The sequence below is a fragment of the Amblyomma americanum genome, chromosome 11 (assembly GCF_052857255.1).
Source record: "Amblyomma americanum isolate KBUSLIRL-KWMA chromosome 11, ASM5285725v1, whole genome shotgun sequence".
Classification (NCBI taxonomy): Eukaryota; Metazoa; Arthropoda; class Arachnida; order Ixodida; family Ixodidae; genus Amblyomma; species Amblyomma americanum.
The window spans coordinates 77905824-77920625 of record NC_135507.1 but is presented as its reverse complement, the minus strand read 5'-3'; the positions used below and the strand labels follow the sequence as shown (position 1 = coordinate 77920625).

The window sequence follows — 14802 nt, the reverse complement described above, 5'->3', positions numbered from 1 at the left end:
TCGTGCCATCATGAATACAGCACACTGTCCACGTCTTCATAATGCCATGTCACTCCAGCACTTCGGTTGCAAAATTTTCCTTTAAAAAAAGTAGTTTTGTTTATGTTAGACTGGTCATATTTAATTTTACTATATACTATGTTTTCTCATTGTACTGCCCCAGACTAAAAAATACCAATGATCACGCTTTGAATTATGTCATATGTGATCACCATTATGTGATCACCAATTTGTTCTTAGAAATTCTGATTGAAATAAATCTGACAAAATATTATTTCAGAAAATGTGGCACAAGGAAGAAGGATGCTAGCTAGATAACCTGGACGAATGTTTTCAGTTGCATGCAGCCACCGGCACCATTGAACACAAAATGTACAATAAAGTGGGTTTTACCTTTCCGAATAGAATTTAATGCTGCAAACATTTAAGTAAAAAAATTTCAACCTTCCATTCCGCATAAAGGAAAGAAAATTCCTCTCGTTTTTTCACAAGCCTCTGCAAGTACACAATTCAGTGAATCTACTCTACAAGTACTTGAATCTATCAGCACGAGACAGGGACGAGAAAAGAAACAAAACAGGCACTGACTCGCAACTGAAGTTTCTTGAAGTGAACAGAGAGTATACAGAAAAGCTACACGCCACAAACTACACAATTACACATAAGCTACATCACAACATAAGTAAAAGATTGCCCTTAACATTCCTCTCATCTAGACAGTCCAACCCGCTGCTTGTTAACGCTATGGGCAGCACACTCACACATTCGTCACCGAGTCATAAGATGTGTCTAGCCTCGATAAGTTTCTGGTTAATCTGCTGTGAACGTAGTGCCAAAATGCGTGTTGCCGAAAGGAATGGCTAGCAGCTTTCACATCCCTTGTAATACGCAGATAAGTTACAACCCCTACCAATATCCAAATACCTCTCATGCTCCTGTAGTCTTACATTGATACACATTCCAGTTTCACCAACATAAACCCAACCACATGATAATGGTATGCAATGCATGCAATGGTTGCAAGGCACATATACGTTGCCACGTTTCACTCGACACATGTGCTTTTCTCTAACGAAATTCACAAAATTATTAACAATTTTACAGATTGTAGACAGCTTATTAGGGGCCGAACACACCATTTTTACGTCATACCTTCTGGCCACAGTTTTCAAATTTTGCAACAATCTATGTATGTACAGTAACACAGTCAGTCTTTTGGCATCTCACTGGCTGGCCCCAGCCTGATCATGCCAGTCCCTGCGAAGGGGTTTCAGCTTTTAACATGCTAAAGGGAAGAATGGCACAGCATCAAGTAACGAGGAAAGCAGGACAGCACACCCACGCACAAGTGCCAACCCTGGAGCAGATACAAAATCCAAGAGCGCGTGCTTGACATTCAGCGTTGACAGCCAAGGAAACGAGGAAACACGGATTTGAACGCTAAAGATTGAACGAGCCCGATCCTTGGCTGCCAACGCTGAATGTCAAGTACATGCTCTTAGATTCTGCATCCACTCCAAGGATGGCACTTGTGCGTGGGTGTGCTCTCCTGTTGTCCTCGTTACTTGATGCTGCGCCATTCTTATCTTTAGCATGTCAGACCAACTTGCCCAATCTTATATGCTCAGCTTTAACAATTTATCGCACGCTTCTGCAATAGCATGATTGGGAAATCATGCTTTCATTAGCCTTAAAATCTTCTCTTGGAAACCAGTTGTCACGCTGTAAAAGCATGGCTTCACCAATACCGAGCCTAGACTTGACGACGCAATGCTATCTTTTACTAGCTTAGAATCGTTCGACCAACAGTCAAGTAGCTGCTTAACACTCCTGGGTGAATATCGCTAGCACACATGGCGTGTGCAGAACATCAATGTAAGGTTCAGAAACCGCAGCTCTTTTTCTTGGGACATTTTCTCCAAGGTAAACTTATGACAAAGGCCTTGCTCCTTAAACAAGTTCACAATATGTACAGGTCCCACACTATCACAAGCTTTGTAAAATACCAGAAAATCATAGACGTAGCGAAAGATTTCCCCCAGCCCATGCAATTTCTTGGCAATCATTCCTTCCACCCTGCTTAAGAGAATATTGCTTAGCACAGGGACAACCTTCGAATCGATACATTTAGCAGACTTTTGAACATATGCCGCACTGCCATACTCCACAAACATGCTCTTCACTTCAAATAAATGGAGGCAAGTGCCAAAAAAGACATGTTACACGCCCGTTCCTAAACACGAGCTCATCGTTGTGCTCCGATATACACATTCATGAGCTTTTCACAAGATCTTCATACGGGATAGAATAAAATAGTTCTACATCGACACTAATCACAAGACAATCCGCTGGATTGTCATTCTTAAGATACTCAAAAAAAAACTGCGAATTGAGTACAAGAAATGTATCTTCAAGATGCGAAGTAGACAGATGCTTTTGCAAATAACCAGAGATAAGTTTGCATGAATCCTTTTCTGAAATTTATCTGAAGAGCATGTTATTGAATAGCATTTATTTGAAGAGCATGTTTGTAGAGTAGCGCAGTGCGGTATGTGTTCTAAAGTCTCGAGTATGTAGTGGTTCTAAGGTTGACCTTGTGCTAAGCAATATTTTCTTGAGTAGGGTGGATAGAATAATTGTCCAGAATGTGCATGGGCTGGGGGAAAAATATTTTGCTATGTCGATGATTTTCTGGTCTTTTATAAAGGTTGTGATAGTTCGGGACCTGTACATCTTCTCAAGTTGTTTAAGGAGCAAGGCCTTTATCTCAGGTTTACCTTGGAGCAAATGTCCCAAGAAAAAGAGCTGTGGTTTCTGGACCTTACCTTGATGTTCAGCACACTTCATGTGTGCTGGCGAGTGTTAAGCTGCTACCTGGCTACATGTAGACCATTCCAAGCTACTGAAAGATAGCATTGCACTTTCTAGCGCGGGCTCAGAATTGATGAAATTATGCTTTCACAGCATGACGACTAGTTTCCAAGAGCAGATGATAAGGTTAACGAACGTAGGATTTCCAAACCTTGTTACTGCAAGAGCATATGATAAATTGTTAAAGAAGCTGAGACAGTTTTGCGGTGACCGGCACAATCAGGCTGGGGCCAGCCAGCGAGATGCCAAAAGACCAGTTGTGTTACCGTATGTACATAAATTGTCGCACAATTTGAAAATGTGGCCAGAAGGTATGATGTAAAAGTGGCTTTCTCGGCCCCTAATACGTTGTCTAAAGCATGTAAAATTTTAAGAATAATTCTGTGAATGTGGCTCGAGAAAAGTACACGTGTAGAGTGAAATGTATATGTACCTTGTAAAATGAATGTGGTATCAAATATTATCTTGTAGTCTGGTTTACGTAGGTGCAACTGGAAGGTGTATGAATGTAAGACTACAGGAACACAAGAGGGTAGGGGCTTGGCTAGGTGGTTGGGGTAACTCTGCTGTACACTGCACGGGATGTGAAGTCTGCTACCCTTTCCTTTTGGCAACACGCATTTTGGCAGTAAATTCAGAGAGATTAAATGGGAGATTATCGAGGCTAGACACATCTTATGACTCCGTGAAGAATGTGTGTTTTGTCTATCGTGTTAACACACAATGAGTTGGACTACCTCGATCAGGGAAATGTTGAGGGCGATTTTTGACTCATGTTGTCCTGCATGCTTATCTGTAACTACATGGTTTATGGTATTGCTTGGCTTTTTATACATTCCCTGTTCACGCCAATAAACTTTAGTCGCGAGTCAGCACCTGTCTTGTCTCCTTTCTCATCCCTGTCTTTCGCGCTGGTGGATTCACCGCAATGGCTCACCTCTGCAGAAATCAAAGGCATGACATTTTCCTCTTCACACTCGTGGTTCAGCGCATAATACGGCAAAGGCTTTTCAATTCCAAGGAAAGTTCATGGCTCCATTGAACACTGCCTCCTGCTTACAAGACAGAGAGCAGCAATCATTGTAGATTCTACCTGTGACACAAAGAGCAAAGTTTTAGTTTGAATGGACTAAACTAGGAAAGCAGCACAATATATCTATAGCCAAATACCTGAACTGAAAGAAATAGAAGGTAGTGTAATAGTGAACACACTGATATATTGCAAGTGAGATATATGCATAATATATTTCAATATCCAACACTGCTACAGTCGAACCTCGTTATAACGAAGTAGCATCGGGACCGTAAATCAGTTCGTTATATCCGATATTCGTTGTAACAGTAGACATAAATATCGGCTGTGACAAATTCGTAATTTGGCTCGCGCAAATATTCTAGACACTAAAATGCATTATATACTTGGCTTTGAACCCACTACAAACGTGGTAATCCTTACCTGTCTCCTTGTGGCATTCAATCAAAATAGGCCGGAATATGGGAAGGTTGACACGACTGTTCCTACGTCGCCGTGCACGTGAAAGTGCGTGGCGCGAAACGACTGCACCATGTGTCTGCGCATAGGCGACTTGGTGTAGAGAGAGGAACTCGAGTGAGACACAGCGGGAACCATCGCGCCTGCGTGCTCTGCCGAAGCGCGATTGGTGGCCCCGAGAGGGACCGTTGAAAAAAAAAAGCTGCCAAAGCAGCTTTGAGAGAAGAGGAGGAGGAGGAGAGGGGGCGTTGGGCGAGAAGAGAAGGAGGAGAGGCGGCGTTGGGCGAGGAGACATATGCAACGCCAGCCCGGGATCAGCCAAACAGGTTTGCATTCGTTCATTTGAAGAAAGATGTTATCTTCGTCTGGTGGCTTTTCACAGCGCTGCGCAGAATGAAGTTTTCTACATTGTCCATGCTCAAGAGGGCCTTTTCTACGTCAGCAGTTTTCGTCGTCGGGAGTTTTTCCAAATATCCTTTCAGCCTCCTGGCCATGTCCGCGGCATCCGCACTGCTCATCGTTGGTTCATCCCGTTCACTCTCACCGCTGTCGCTGCTGCTGTCATCCTCGGGCAACAAAACGCGATCCACAATTTCTTGATCCGTCAGCTCGGGCGCCACGGCCAAGTTCTCATCGGCCGAAACGAAATCGTCGAATTCGACGCCTGGGACTGCCAGCCGATCCCAAGTTCTGTCCAGCTCTGCCTGGTCATCGGGCTGCACTTCTTCGTCGGCAGGCAGAACAAAACCGGCATCCGCGAAACAGTTCCTTATTGTCGACTGCCTCACCTCATTCCACGACCCGTACAACATTTCGAGTGTCGTCTTGATGTTTATTGTTGTCGATCTATGTCGATCGATGTCAAACACCAGTTGCGTCACCAAACGCTTCCTATAATTGCACTTAAGCGAACGAATAATGCCTTTGTCTAAAGGCTGCAAAGCAGAAGTTGCGTTCGGTGGCAAAAACTGCAAGCGAACTGCCTTCAGCACGATCGAAACTTTATGCGCCGAACAGTTGTCCAAAAGCAACAGGACCTTCCTGTGCTGCCTCTCCATGTCCTGGTCGAACGCTCCCAGCCAGTCCTCGAAAAGCTTGGTCGTCATCCACGCTTTTTTGTTCGACGTGTATTGAAACTGCAAATTCCGGACGCCTTTCAGGCACCTCGGATGTGCCGACTTGCCGATGACGGTGAGCCGTCTTTTGTCGGAGCCGTCCATGTTCACGGCAACTACGACAGTCACCCGGTCTTTGTTTTTCTTGCCCCCATGGCAGGTCTCGTTCTTCATCGCCAGTGACCGCTCTGGCAACAACTTGAAAAACACGCCGGTTTCGTCGACGTTGTATACGTCGCACTCGTCGTACTCCTGGAGCAGAGGACGAAAATTCTCCAGCCACGTTTGACATGTCTCCATGTCGACAGCGGACCCTTCGCCAGACAAAGTGTGGCACGCGATCTCGTGCCTATCTTTGAAACGTTGCAGCCAACCGCTGCTTGCACAGAAATCGTCCTGCCCCAGTACGCAGGCCAGGCTGTGGGCCTTCCGTTGAAGAAGTGCTCCCGACACCGGCAAATTTCGCGCCCTCACATCTTTAAACCAAGAAAGCAAAGCCGCTTCCACGTCCGGGTGATGGCAAGGCCTAACTCGTTTACGGTCGGCTTTTATGGCGTCCTCGGTGTTGCCCTCAATCTTCTTTCTAGTGGCCAAAATGGTGGATAACGTACTTGGAGGAACGCCCAATACCGAAGCAATCTCCTTTTTCTTGCGGCCACTGTCCACAGCTCTCAGTATCTGCAGCTTTGTCTGGAGCGAGATCGCTTTCCTCTTCGATGCCATTTCGAGCGCTGCAACAACAAGACTGGCCGCTGTGCTGATGTCAGAACGCCGGCCTCAAAGTTGCCAATGTTGCTGCGCTTGCCTTTCTTTACCGCTGGACAAGTGGCGCCGCCTTTCGGCCCTCTGTCATGTCATGAGCTTTCAGAGTTTTCGCGCTCTGTTCACAGGTGGCGCGACCATCCAAACGCGATTTTTGTGCCAGACGGCAAAACTTTTTCAAACGATAAAAAAAAAAAATTCAGCTGTGTATCGGCCTTCGATTTTCATTTTGGTTTTTGTTTTTTTATGCTACTTTCAAGTTCTGAGCCTCGTGTAAACCAAATATTTCTTCGTTACAGCCGATATCGCGGCGGATCTCGCGTTTTCGGTTTCGTTATAAAAGAATAAATGTCACTGAAATGAAGCATGACCAACCAAAATTCGTAATTAGTTCGCTATAACCGATAATTCGCTATATCAGTGTTCGTTATAACGAGGTTCGACTGTACCATTGCCTTAGCCAACTACTTCATAAATAACAATAAATGCAGTATCACAAAAATACTGATAACGTACTATTAGTGTTAATAGTAGCAGTGCAGGTTCCATGAACCAAAAAGGGCCCAGTGCTGACTGTCGTTCCCACAGCAGCCTTGTGACCAATAGCCGGTGTAAAGGAAAGAGGAGGAATGACTGAAAAGAGAAAGAGCCAGGGGGAAGGAAAATAGGTATAGAAGGGCTTAGGATATCATAGGCAAATAAGGTTGTTTAGACAGTGAGCACCAAATAAACATTACCACACAAGTAAAGACATACAAGACCAAACATATATATCATTGTGCAGAGTGGCAAACTTGATGCAGCCCAAAATATGTTTTCAATAAAGTGATTATAATTATTAATAGAACAACTGACCGAGTGAAACCATAACAGGGATGAACAAGGAAGTTGTTAATATTCTGGCAGAAATTAAAAGAAGAAAATGAATCTGGCCAGGGCATACAATGCAGAGAATGAATCACCAATGGTATCTTAGGGCAACAGAATGAATTTGATGGATTTTAATGGCACAAGGGCATCTGTGGCCAAAGAGTGCCTTAGCACAGGTTAAATTCGTCTACTCAAGGTGAAATCAGAGACCCATTTCCCAAGCATTTCATTCCAGATAAGCTGAGCACCACGCCAGGAAACAGCTTGTGCATTGTATCGCAACAAAATGAATTTCATCCTAAGGAAAATATAGCAGGAGATAGCTGATTATAAGCTCACTAGATAAGATTAGGTGATTTCTGATAGTGTGGCATGTAGCTGGTGCAAGACAGATAATTAAACTGGAAAAGGCCATTGTCCTGAGGTGAATGTAAACTAAGCAATGAGAATAATGAAATTCGCTACACTAGAACTGTTAAGAGTCAGCTCAAGTTCCATGCTTCAAGATGATGCAAGTTTGCTCAGTGAAAAAAAATCATAAGTTCACCCAAGAATTGGTATCTTGGCGGTATCAGGCTGCAGGTGCAGATGAATTAATCCTGCCTCAGAGAAGAGCTACATAGAGCACAAAACATTTTAGGCCAGTCCTACACTGACAGCTGTTAATAACTATTTTAAAACTGTTTTTCATTGCACAAACAATAATACCGAGTTTGTGTTGGCCATGTGATTATGTTACTGAGGCTCTCCTAAAAATTCTAGCCAGAGCTAAAATACAAGCTGTCTCAACTAAGTTTTTATATCAACAATGAGAACATAAACACGTGCAGATTATTCAAGTAGAAGTTTTATTCTTCATGACGTGCCCTACAAGTTTTAAATTACACTGAAAAGTAATAGAGTGGAGTGCTTGTGCCAAAAATACTAAACCTAAACAACAAAGAGAACACAAGATAAAGGCAACAACATATTGTCCAAAATTTAAATGCTTGACAGAACAAATATGAAAAGAAAACCTCTCCACAACTGGAACAAAACAGCGTGATACCGACCTCACATTTGAAAATTGTTTCATCCAAATCCCCAGTCTGGTGCTACAGCACTCTTCAGCCAGCATGTCATGAAATGTACCATAGTTTTGGTAGCTGCAAAGAGTATACAGCTGATCCGGCATTTTGATATGTGAACAGTAACCCTCAATGACCACCAGGCTGAATACTTTCAAGAGGCTGTTCTAGTAACAAGACTGCAGTTAAACACTTAGCAAGTTATGCTGGCGTAATAACGCAAACCGTTAATCTGAGAGTTCGCTGCCACGCAACTCTGTAGTAGCTCCTAAAGTGTTGCAATCGAATGAAAAAGAGGACTGCCTATTATATCAACAAAAGTCAAGAGGCTGCAATCCAAGGCCACGACAGAAGTGCTGCAATACAGCAATAGCGATACAATGTACACTTTAAGCAACACAATGAAACATGATCTTTTATCCTTAATTATCAGAATTTAAATATTTGTTTTCCTTGCTCTGTTGCAAAATTAAGTCTAGATCGTGAAAGCGCTCAAAAAGACAAGGATACAGAAAGAGATTTCCACACAGTGCGCTTACTTCCAGTGTCTTTTTGAGCACATCCACTATCTAAACATGGTAACCCAACTAGTCTAAATGCTGTCGTTATTCCATTATGCCTTTCACAAAGTGGGAGCCCCTTTCCCCGTACAAGGTGCGCCATAACTAACCCAACACTTTTTTCATGATATGCTTTCTCTGAGAATAAACACTGTTTGAAGATTTTGCAATAGTACTTGTCTTTTCGATTCTACGAATGTATCATGCAAGTGTTCAATGGAATGACCATCTGCCTATCTTGATCATTGCTCAAAATCAGGGTATAATGCACCATGAAGGGTAGGCTCTGCTTGATTTTCATGTTTTCCTAACGAAGCATGTACGTGCAACCCTTCTGCTGGCTTGTATGCAGCAGGTTTGTCTAGCTAGGCGAACTGTGGTTTTGCTATAAAGATGAAATGGTACTTTGGAAGTGAATGGCTTTCTAAAATGCATTTAACATACATACCGGGGCTTTAACAGCACCTGGTGTAAGCAACATCAGGGGGGGGGGGGGGGGACCGCAGGAGTGGCCTAGTGGTCCGAGCAACTGCCTCGCAAGCGGGAGGTGCGGAGTTCGATCCCCAGTGCCACCGGGTAACCAGCGGTGATACAATGGGTCGTTTCAATGGCCAGTTTAAAACTTGAAATAACCATGCTGCAATATATACAAAAAATGATTTGTGCGCTCTCTCTTACATGACATAGTTAATCATATCATAGTGTTGGTAGTACACAAAATGCATGTGTGGAACATATACATGCACTGTTTTTGTTCACATCTTACCTGCTATGTGCTGTTATGGCATGTTATGTGCTGGGAAAGCAACAGATAGTGAGCAATGTTGTGTTGCAGCCTTTCTTCTGGTGGAATTTGAATCATGTGAGGTGCAGCTGAAAGAAATTGTTTTATACATAAGTATATTTTATGTAACACAACATAAAGTCCACAGCCCCATCATGAGTTGTGGTTTAAACTAACAGCGAGCTTTTTACTACTCTATTTAACAAATGATGCAAGTCAGTGATGCTGGAGGCACAAAACTAAATACTGTGAGGTAACAAGAGCTAATATGGACAATCATGTCTTTAAGAGATATTGTCAATATATATTTTCCTGAATGAACTAAAGTTATCCTTAGAAGCATTCAGAGGAAGATAATTTTGCTAAATGCCTTTTGCCAGAATAGGCCTTTTATGAACCAGTTGCAAATGAAAAGAATAACTTTAAGACCATGCTATGCATGCTCTAACGCCAAAGTAGTTGCATACAAGCAGTATACTATGCCCCTAGTTTTATGGTGGGCCTGTACTGCACAATTTTCATGCAAGGTAGTGGAAAGTATGTGCCATGAAACAGACCTCTGCTTGCTGAAACTGGCAAATAAGTACTGGGTTTTTAAGGCAGGAAAGAAGTTACATAGTTCCTTCTGCAGGTTTTGAACTTCAGGTTAGTTATTTGAAAAATATCAATCCCTGAACTGCAATGATTGAAGTTTTTAGCAAAGAACATTTCCATTGTAACAGTGGAAACGCTCTTTTATTTGAGGAACGACTTTTCAAAAGCCTGCGTTTCATGGTGGCTGTCAAGTAGCCGTGATAAAGAGAAACCAGTCACGACACACAACCAAGCCCCCGTAGCACATTTTCAACTATACCCTCATGATATAGCTTTAAAGTAAGTGTTAAGCATACAAATACAAATCCCTTGATTTCCTTCATGATTTATCACTGGTGCATACATACAAAGATAACCGTACAAGATGTGGAGTGCATGGTACAGAGAGAGTAGGCAGATGGTTTCTAGACACTCAAAAAGTGAACAAGGGAAGGAAAAATCTCAGGGTGCTTGCCGTTTCGACAAGACAACTTGTTTTCGTCTGGGGTCTACATATACAGAGGAAACTTAGAATCAAGTACAGGGTTGTCCACTCTTAGTGCGAACACGCGAGCTCATGGCTGTGCTCTTTGGGCCACTGTGTCTGACATTGCCACACATCGAAGTGTAACATGACACGAAGCACCACATCCAGGCGCATTTCCTCTTGCGCCATTTTGCAGCGATGATTGACTGCGCCGCACACAGTGGACCTCTAAAGAGTGCGGCCATGCGCTCACATGTTTGCACTAAATGTGGCCAGCTCTGTACATTCCGGAATTGGTATAATTATTTGAAAAGGCCTTGCACATGGTCAGAGGTTTCCCAACCCATAATTCCCCCTCCTTTCCTGCTTTCTTTAATTTATCGTTATACTTTAACCTTACGCCCTGCACCTCCTGACATCACTTCTCGGAACCTTGGCTGCCATACTCCTCCCCCTTCTTTTTGCCTTTTCTCCGAACCTGCCCTCACTTTCTCTTTTCCCTTCAAATTATTTTGCCCCCCCCCCCCCCCCCGGTATTTTATTCTGCCATGCTGCTTAATTCCTTTATCTTAGTTTTTCAGGAAAAGGCAGCCAGCCATACCAAGCCACCTGTTGCGGCTGGACATAAAGCCATTCAAGCCCACTATCCACACTCCATACCCCGAGATTCGTTTCTACTGAATTGGGCTTTTTTGTTTTCACAGTTTTGCAGGTCAACCGGTTAATCTTCTTTAGCAGCTATCATGCCTGGTCAAGGTTCACGCTCCCCATCGTAACGCCCTTCCCATATCGCACCCTCGTCCCACACAACAGGCCTTTCGCCTCGAAGTGAAAACCTTATTTAAACTCCACCAATGATGAACACTTTGCCAGAAAAAGACAAGTCCTCTTGTCGAAACGTCGGCAAGCACCCTGAGGCTTTTCCCTTCCTTATTCAGTTTGTGAGATACCAGGGACAGGTGTTCAAGCAGCCATACTACACTAATGGGCACCGCCGCTCACTGCTCCTGGTGCACACAATACCCCTGTCACACGGGCACCGCAAAGGCCTTTGAGAATAATATCCAAAGGCGTAAGGAGTGCAGCTACCCGGTACAAATGTTGCGCCTTTGTCGCTAAGGGCCTTGGAGGCGAAGGCGCTCAACCGAGACCTTCGGAGCCCGAAGACGCGGCATTCGAGAAGCTGTGATCGCAGTACCATCCAAAGTCAAAAAGTAAAAGCAATAAAAAAAATAGATAAGCTAATAATGTTTGAAAACATTTTTTTCAAATACGAAAGGTGTGTCTGGCTTTGGTTTTTGTAAGGGTGTTTATGTTTTATGTTCAAATTTCAAGACAGTGAAAGTGTTGCGGCAACACCAAGCGCCCATGGTGGCCAAGGCAATACACGTACAAAACCAGCTCCTGCTGATGAGAGTAGCTGTTGCAGTACTTTTAAGGAAGCAATCAGAATAAAAAAATTGTCAAAGCTCAACGAATGAACAGAATACACCACTTTAATTTTAGAACACTCACTTCAGCCACCTCGAGTATAGCAGCGGGTGCTAAGCCTGAACGACTTTCACCTTTGGGCTGCACCGTGTAGCTGCATCGCTGCTCCTTTAAGCTTTCGCTCCTTTGGTGAAAAATGGTGCCTTTGCTGGAAAGGCCTTCGAGGAATGCCATGTGACAGGGGTATAAAGCACATTTTTTACTGACACGAAAGACTCAGTGCCTTTAGTTCTGACAACATTCTGAGTCATGCTTTGGTGGCTTAGCATATCAAAATACTGGACATGACAAAATCAGCTAATTAGTGAGGGCTATTATTTTCTATAGGTAAAATTATAACATTCTCCTAAAATAATGAAAAGAAACCACCAGCACTGACATTAATATACAATTTGGCTGCAACATACTGACATGACAATATAGTTACACGTAAATTTCCTTTTTGCACTTCAAAACTGCATGCATTATTTCTAGAAAGTGCGAGAACAGAAGCTCATACATAGTGCCAAAGAAAAGAGTGCATAATAGTACCACCTATGATGTGTTATCGGCAACTGCAATGAGCAAGGCTATGTTAATGACAATCCAGAGTTATCATGTGTCTTACGAGCGCATGCACTTGGGAGGTGATAGCAGCTGTGGACGCAGCTGTCCATCGCAGTTTTGAGTCTCTCGAGATAACACATGGGGTAAGGTATTCCCTGTTTTGCTGCCGAAGGCAAAACCGTCAGCGAGTGGAGTTGCCTTGCTATTCACTGTCAATATCTACTGCTCAAAGTAAAGGAAACTAGGGCATAAAACATACAGAATTTCATATTATGCTTTGGCCAAATGCAGTGAGAATGAAACAGACTAGAGACTGTCTTTTGACGTTTGCACTCTTTACTTTGCACCAGAGGAAAATAAATTTATGTACAGTTGACCTACTGCTTGCCACAGTCCTAGCAGAAATGAATCCAGGTCTCAGAAATTCTACCGAGAGAATACTGATGCTGCGTGTGCATTTCTCTGAACTGTTCTGAAATATGCAGAAGTTACCAATGTTTTTACTACCTGATTACATACTTTAATCTTTGCCAGGAATATGAGGTTAACGGACTGGGAAAAAATGTCAGGAATGGTACCTTTGGTACTGGGCACTTGGACAAACAAATGACCCACTGGGCGTCCCCAAGAGCTCTGCTACCAGGCAACCCTAGCAACAGTAGTCAATTTTCCAGATCCAAAGGAGCCATGCGAATGATTGCCGAAAAGTCAAGTTTAAGGACAGCAGATGCATGAACACAAAACAGTTTTCCAACTTTGTTTCAGTGTGATAAATGGTTTCAAATCTCTAGACCATATCTGGTAGTACACAAATTATCAGAACACCATCTCCCGCTCAGAATCATCTCAAAACACATTCTACACGCAGTACCAACATGGACAGTTCGTGCGTAATTGAATCCAAAAGTTTACGCTGATCGACCAATATTACTCTAAATAGAGACAGAAAGCGCATGCACGTTGTACTGATGTTATCGTGAACATAACATGCGACGAGACGCAGGGTTACAATACAAACAAAAATCTGCTTTCAAAATTTGAGAACAAAAGGCTCACCTTCTAACAAGTTCGCCAAACCGGAGACGTTGCCGAGTGGCTGCCGCCAAAGTCACTCGCAATGCACAGAAACAATAAAAATGCAGTGCCGCTGACTTTCCTTGAGCAATTCCAGTCGATTGAACTTCCAACTGTTCGCACCGACTACCTCTGCAAGCATGTCTAAAAGTTAGCTTCGCAGCCACGCCATTTGCAATTTACGGAGCTACACGGGAAATTCATAGCGCCATTCGCGTATTCGCGCTCAAGCTCACGTCGCTGATGTCGCAAAGGCGGACAACGGCAAAAACATATAAGATGTATTTAATTTTACGGTAGCTTTTTTAGCTGACAACCTGAATCGTTTGATATATTGTTTTTTTCTTTTTGTTGCATGAACGTTATTACTACCAGCGGCAGCGCAGCTTGGCCATGGCTAGCCATGGCGAAGTCGAAGCGCTAGCCGAGCCCGCAGTCGGAAACATGTGCGCAGTTAGCGCAGTGTGGAGTTGAATGAACAGGCGCTATGGAATGGGTTTTTGTTCTTCCGTGTCGTGCGTCCTGCGCGTTGTGTGTCTTTAGTATGTGTGTGTGTATGTGTGTGGCCGGAACGCTGCATTGGAGTGTACATACAACAGCTCGCTGTCCCGTGCGGCATCGGTGCGTAGTAAAACGATCATGCAGAATGTGCGTTACAATGCCAGTGGCCCTGCACGAAAGAGGAGACTTGAAGCCGACGGAAAAGCTGCTCTCCCTCGTGGGACTGCAAGAATCTGGCGAGTAACAGTCGACGCGCGTTTCGGTGGATGATTCCCTATACCAGGCCAAAAAATTCAGCACTGGCCAACAGCAATGATGAACTGCTGCTGCATCATCACCTGTGTGATGTTTGTGACAAGTTTGTTGGATGTCAACGTGGCCATGAATGGTATTCGCCGAGCAGTGGCCCTCAGGGCGTGGCACCAGTGGATACCTGAAGACGATTACTGTTTTCCCGTGCCCTGGCGCCTCGCATTCAACCGAATGCTTTGGCGTTAATTATTTATATCTGAATTTCACACGTAGTTGGACTCGCAAATATTACAGCGTACAAACGTACCGTCGGAAGAGCACCCTTTTTCATTTTTTTAGGGAGGGGGTGGGGGAATT

General features: G+C 43.7%; 1 long non-coding RNA gene across 2 annotated transcripts; it reads right to left on the bottom strand.

Annotated features, from left to right (window-relative positions):
- Positions 1-9283: 9283 nt before the first annotated feature.
- LOC144109422 (uncharacterized) lies at positions 9284-13309 on the bottom strand. 2 transcript variants are annotated; one of them, XR_013309591.1, is made up of 3 exons: positions 13197-13309; positions 9504-9610; positions 9284-9374 (listed from the first exon to the last, which is right to left on the bottom strand). It is a non-coding gene; the product is annotated as an uncharacterized LOC144109422 (long non-coding RNA). The 2 variants fall into 2 exon arrangements; XR_013309592.1 differs by lacking the exon at positions 13197-13309 and adding an exon at positions 12097-12231.
- Positions 13310-14802: the final 1493 nt, after the last annotated feature.